At 39.1% G+C, this 4,880-nt stretch overlaps 1 non-coding gene across 1 annotated transcript; it reads right to left on the bottom strand.

Moving 5' to 3' along the window:
• Positions 1–1,582: 1,582 nt before the first annotated feature.
• On the bottom strand, positions 1,583–1,689 carry LOC141635777 (small nucleolar RNA R71). The gene has a single exon (XR_012540437.1). It is a non-coding gene; the product is annotated as a small nucleolar RNA R71 (small nucleolar RNA).
• Between the last annotated feature and the right edge of the window lie 3,191 nt (positions 1,690–4,880).

Here is a 4,880-nt window from a genome sequence, read left to right as displayed (position 1 = left end):
TTTGCTTTATTATTGGAATCATTAGTAGGTATAATTATCTTAATCCCTTTTTAATTATTGTTAATCATCTTCATTTATTCATCATGTTTTACTTTGTTGGTATGCTTGACAACCTTGCTAGCATGTTCAACATGATAATGAGTGAGTAGTTTCCTTAACTAAGGTTAATGGGTAATTAGGGGAAACCAACATGGGGGATGATTCATGCTTAATTTAATATGTTTTCATAGTTCATTTGTTTGCTTGTTGTGATCTCAACTTATGCACATGTTATGTTTGATGAAATGCGAGCCTATGAATCCTTGCATTTTTTACCCATCACTTATCTTTTCAATGAGACTTGTAAGACATAAACCAACTCGAGTCTCATTAGATCATGCATATAGTTGAGTAGGGAAGATTAAGTCGACTTGTAGGTGTTGTACAATCTAATCGATTCGGCTCCGGGACCCAAACTTTCCTAGGATTGTAAGATATAAACCAACTCTATCCATCACAACAATAATTGCTTGTTTATAATTTGAGAATATATTTGTATGATCAATTCCCATGAATCTCCTATGACCCCATGACACCCTAGTGCCTTTCATCAATTTTTTACATCCCTTTTTAATTATCTTGCTTGTTTACTTTCATTGCTATTTAGTTTAGTGATCTTCTATTCCAACCCCAAATTGTGACGCCCCTAGACGCCGCTACTTGCAATTGAAAATCTCACTTCAATACCCGTCCCTTGGGATCCGACCTTTACTTGCCTCTTTACTAATAGTAGAGTTGTTTGTGGAGTTATAAATATTATTTTGGTCTAGGTGCTCCTAACGACAAGTATCGAAAACTAAACCTCTCAAGAGGGCTCGACCAAAAATGGCGCCGTTGCCGGGGACGGTGTTAACTTGATTTAGATTTTCTTAGATTGTTATTAGTTGTGTCTTTCTTTGCCTTGGGGAAGTAAAACTCCTCAAGGTTTGTTCTAATTATTTTCGAGTTGTTTGATATTTTGCATGTCTAGAAGATCACAATGTAACTTGTTACCCTTTGATCACGAAATTGAAAGGACTTTGACAAACAATAGAAGATTTGCTAAGAGGTACTTTGAGAGGTATTGGTGATGTTGTAGATATTCAACCAAACACTATTGAGTTCATCAATCCTTTTGCAAAGAGAAGGTGAGGAGAACCCAACACAAAATCCAACACAAAATCAACCCACAATGCCTTAATTTTCATCACATTTCGTACCAACCGAGGAGAACCTACCCAATGGTACTCCCACACCACAACACTTAACCGAAAATTTCATTGCCAAATCCGCATTTATCCAATTATTCGAAAGAAGCCAATTTGGGGGGATGCCTAGTGAAGACCCTCACTCTCACATGGAGACTTTTTGTGACTATTGTGATGCGATTTCTCAAACCGGTGTAATTCAAGACCAAATTCAATGGGTCTTATTTCCTTTTTCTCTAATTGGCACCGCAAAACAATGGTTGAAAGGCCTTGATAAAGTTACTCTCGGAATTGACTCTTAGAAGAAGTTGGCTCTAGCTTTCTACAAAAAGTTCTACCCACTGGAAAAGACTAACATGCTAAGAGCTCAGATTACGGGCTTTAAGCAAAGAGATGAAGAATCTTTTTATGAAGCTTGGGAGCGATTCAAGAGAATTTGTCGCTCATGTCCTCATCATGGACTTAGCGAGTGGTTCTTGGTACAACAATTTTGGAATGGTCTTTATGAAGACTCAAGAAACATTCTCAACATGGGTTCAAATGGTATGTTCACCGAAGTTGATGATAATCAAACTTGGAACAAGATTGAGGAAATGACGGTCCATAATTCACAATATAGTAGACCTCGCAAAGCTACTAGAGGAGGAAAGCATGAAGTGGACTCTATTACTCAATTGGGTGCTCAACTTAGTGCTCATATTGATACCATCAATTTGAAGTTCAAAAAAGCTATGGCTAGACTTGAAGAAGCCTCAAAATCACCAAAGCAACATGTTAATGCCATGACGGCATCTTCATCAATCCCAAGTGGGATATGTGAGAATTGTGGAACTTTGGAACATGACCAAAGTGAATGTAGGGGACCAAATGAACAAGTGAATGCTTTTCAAGCATACAAGAGTGGTACCCCTTATTCCAATTATTACAATGAAAACACCAAATTCTACCCAAATCTCTCATACAAAAGCCAAAATATTCAAAACCCTCAACCAACATACACCCCACCTCCCATGAGGAACCAAAATCAAAGACCCTTTTACAACCAAAACCAAGGTTACCAAAATCAAACTCCATACAATCAACAAAATGACCAAGGTTTTGATGTTCAAAAAGCGGTCCTCCAAATGCAAAGGAATCAACAAGAGTTTTTTACTCAAATGCAAAAGGATAGTCAAGCAAAGGAAGTCACCATCAACAACATCCTAGCCCACACCAAAATGTTGGAAACCCAATTGACTCAACTAGCATCTTCAAGCTCACTAATACAAAATGGCCAATTACCACCTCAAACTAATCCCCTAAGACATGAAACGGTTAGTGCGATTCACTTGAGGAGTGGTACGAGGTATGAAGCACCAAAGAAGCAAGTTGAGGATGAAGTTGTGGAAGCTAGTGACAAAGAAGTTGTGCAAAACTCCAACGATGGAGAACCATCAAAAGAAGAAGTTTCAAAGAAAAGTGAAAACAAGGCCAAGGAGAAGGAACCCATTGTGATTAGAATTCCTTTTCCAAATCGTCAAGCTAAGCCCAAATTTGATGACCAACTTGGAAAATTTATGGAAATTGTGAAGAATTTGGAAGTCTCGATTCCTTTCATGGAATTAATCAATCACGTGCCGGCCTATGCAAAGTACATGAAGGACATCCTTACGAAAAAGAAGTCGATCCGAAAGCTTGATACTATCGCCTTCACTAAGGTGAGTAGTGCAATCCTTCAAGGGAGTTCACCTCCGAAACTTAAAGACCCGGGAAGCTTCTCAATACCGTGTACCATTGGCGACACCACAATTAACAAGGCCTTATGTGATCTAGAGGGTAGTGTGAGTGTTATGCCATATTCGGTGAGTAAAAGGTTAGGGATGGGAGAACTTAAATGTACCAACATGAAGGACAACAAGTGCAAAGATCTATTGAGGATCTTTATCATAATAATATACAAGCTTTTGACTACTTCTTCAAGGTGTTGAGTAACATCAACAACACCTTGAACATGCCCCCATGACATCTCACTAAGGATGAGAGTTTGGTGGAGTCCTCTCCAAACCACCATTTGTAAATATTTCTAACTCCCTAATGATACGTGCATTTTATATAGTCTTTTTAGCCTATTTTATGCCCGTATTTCTATGCTTTTATCGTGGTTTTATGCTACGAAATGCCCCGTATATGCTACTTTGGTGTATTTTGTCTTAATCGCAGGAATGAGCCATAAAGTAGCGAAATCAAGCCATTTACCACTCATTTAGCATGCATTTGGAGGAAGAGTGGATTTGGAGCGGGAAATGTTGCTGTTTTGGGATGCGTGAAGCTATTTCGGGAGCTAAAAGGACAAGTCAAGTCAAACTAACGAGAATTGTAACTGCTGAAGTCAAGACCCACCTGATCGAGTGATTTATTACTCGATCGAGTGGTTTTAGGTGCAATAAATAGTCGATCGAGTTGCTTCCTTAGTCGATCGACCAGTCCCTTATGTGTAATCAGTCGATCGAGCACTATACATGGTCGATCGAGCTGTTTTCTGGCTGAGTTTGCTCGATCGAGTGGTTCCCTTACTCGATCGAGTGGATTTTGCTACGGGCTGGGCTTTTTAGGTTATATTCTGTCATTAGGTTTAAACCTACTCTTAATTTCTTATAAATAGGAGTTAGGGATGTCATTTGTAAGGATCCAATAATCCGGGAAGGATCACGTTACTCCCTTCCCCTTCTTTTAAATACTGTTACTTCGTTCTCTTATTTCCGGATCGCTTAATTTCAATAATTCTTCTTCCCTTATTCACTTTTAATGCTTATTTCTTCTTTTATTATTGTTCTTGCTTATTTTATCATGAGTAGCTAATTTCCCGTAGTATGTTAGGATTAGGGAAGCCGTGGTAGCATGCTTTAACTGTATTAAATAGATTAGCCCTGCGATAAGAATTGTATTAGGCAATTTAATTGTTATCCAGTCGAATGTATGCATGCAGGAGACCAATAATTCTAGTTAACCCCGACCTAGATCGAAAGATTGGAAGGGAAGGCTTGCTTAATTACAATAGGGTATTGCAGTGAGGGCGAAAGTTAAGCTGTTTACGCTCTAGGGCGGTTTAAGGACCGAAAGGTGACGACCATAGCTCTTCTTATCAATAGTCTAATCGCCTTAATATTCCTGATATAGTAGATCTGATAGCTGCCACGGTGGACCGACTCTTAGCATACTTCTTTCTCTTACTGTTAATTCTTTTCCCTTGCCTTAATTTCTAGTTTAGTTGAATCAATTCAACCCCCCCCCATTTCTGTGACACCCTGACAGACCGAATTAGACAGATAAATAGCAACTTAGCCTCCCTGTGGAGATCGACCCTACTTACCGCTGACTTCTGTTAGTAGTACTTAGGTATTTTATTTTTGGTGTATAAACGACCGCATCAAATTTTGGCGCCGTTGCCGGGGAGGCGACGCTTTTTATCTGTTTTATTTTGTTTGTCCTTTCGCCTCAAGGGAAGACTAAGTACCTTGAGGCTGTTCTTATCTTTCTCTTTAGTGCTGTTTTGATAGGCTCACAGGTTTATTAGACAGACTCTACTTCGAGGGAGATTATCGAAGGGAAGGCTTGAGTACCTTCGATCCCTCTTGCCAAGATGACATCTGTTTCCCGACTAATTGCTCAGTTTGA

The sequence above is a fragment of the Silene latifolia genome, chromosome Y (assembly GCF_048544455.1).
Source record: "Silene latifolia isolate original U9 population chromosome Y, ASM4854445v1, whole genome shotgun sequence".
Classification (NCBI taxonomy): Eukaryota; Viridiplantae; Streptophyta; class Magnoliopsida; order Caryophyllales; family Caryophyllaceae; genus Silene; species Silene latifolia.
Note: the sequence above shows the minus strand (reverse complement) of the source record. Positions and strands in the feature narration are given on the sequence as shown.